The sequence below is a fragment of the Danio rerio genome, chromosome 14 (genome assembly GCF_049306965.1).
Source record: "Danio rerio strain Tuebingen ecotype United States chromosome 14, GRCz12tu, whole genome shotgun sequence".
NCBI classification, from domain to species: Eukaryota; Metazoa; Chordata; class Actinopteri; order Cypriniformes; family Danionidae; genus Danio; species Danio rerio.
The window spans coordinates 4,055,001-4,056,853 of NC_133189.1; positions in this window are offsets into that span (position 1 = coordinate 4,055,001).

Consider the following 1,853-nt stretch of genomic DNA (forward strand, 5'->3'; position numbering starts at 1 on the left):
CAAGTTCGATATGATACGATATCTTTAAAACAATACTAATATTTGGTACTATTTTTGATACCACGAGCAACAAATTTCACAAAGAGAATACAAATTATGCAATGTTTTGCGTTTTCAAGTAAATTGAATTTTTCTTTTCCTTCTAACTGTGAAATAGTGTTGTCAGTGCCACAATACTGGAATTTGCAGCTCCAATGCGATACCTTGTAAAATATCGATTATTTGATTCCTTTTTTGATAACACAAGAAACTAAATTAGTATACAAATGAGGTAAAAAGGAGAGCAAATAAACTAAATGTTTTGCATTTTCAAGTAAACTTAAATTCTCTTTTTTTTTTATTTGTGAAATCATGTTGTCACGATACTGGAATTTCCAACTTCGATATGATACCTTGAAAAGTATTGATATTTGATACAATTTTTTATTATCACAAGGTACAAATTCCACAAAGAGTATAGAAATGAAGTTAAAAGGGAAACATAAATAAACTAAAACCAAAAGTTTTGCATTTTCAAGTGAAATTTAATGATTCTTTCTAACTGTTAAATCATGTTGTTTCGATACTGGAATTTTCAACTTCAATACGATACGATACCTTGAGAAATACACACTTTTGATACCACAAGAAATAAAATTCCAACAACATTCAGTTTACAAATTAATTAAAAAGGAAAACATAAACTAAATCATACAATGTTTTGCATTTTCAAGTAAAATTTAATTATTTTCTTCTTATTAACTGTGAAATCGTGTATACCTTGAAATATATCGATATTTTAAAACTAAAACCACAAAATGTTTTGCATTTTCAAGTATTATGCTGGATAAGTTGGCGATTCAATCTGCTGTGGTGACCCTTTATTAATAAAGGAAATGAATGAATGAATAATTAATGTTATTAAATGTTCCAGAGCTAACATGGACATTTTTTATTTTAAAACTAATATTAACAAATAAATTATAAATACTTCAGCAGATCTATTGCGTATCTGCACGTTTCAGCCAGCTGTTTTTTTTTTGTTTTTTTTTTCAACTCTCTGCTGGTTAGAGAGCAAAGCCAGTATCGATGCTACCCAAAAGCAAGATTGTGTCATTTCAAATATTTCAGTGTCCATATTTTTGGCAACGCTTTACTGTGACATGCTTGTGCTAAGCAAACCAACTTTTGTGTTGTTTGTCCTTCTCATGCTAAACTTTGATACTTAAAGGAGATGATGGTTGCTAGGCGACACTGGGGTAAAAGTTGCTTGATCATAAAGCCACGTCTGTGTGTGCATGAATGAGATCTCAAGCATCAAATGCAGCTGATGGAGGGCAGGTAAACCTTTATCTATCCTTCCGCTCGGGGAGAGAATACTAATAGAAGCTGAAAGCCCTACTTATTCTAGAACGAGATGAACATCAGTTTGAAATGGCCACATTGTTCGTGGTTTGTCGTGAATGTGTTTTGTAATGGAGATGTTCATGCAAAACCCAAGATCTATTTTAATGATCTAAATAAAGCACATTTGATCTGCTTTGATTTTCTCTTGTTTCTAACTGTGAAATTGTTTTGTCACGATACTGGAATTTGCAACTTTGATCCGATACTTTGAAAACATATCGATATTTGATACCATTTTTGATACCACAAGGAGAAAAACTCCACAGCGAATATAACACAAAAAGTAAAAGGGAAACAAACTAAACCACACAAAGTTTTGCATTTTCAAGTAAAATTAAATAATACTCTTCTTTCTAATTGTGAAATCATTTTGCCACAATACTGGATTTTGCAACTTCGATACAATACCTTAATAATACCGATATTTGATACCATTTTCGATACCACGGAGAACAAATTCTTCAAAA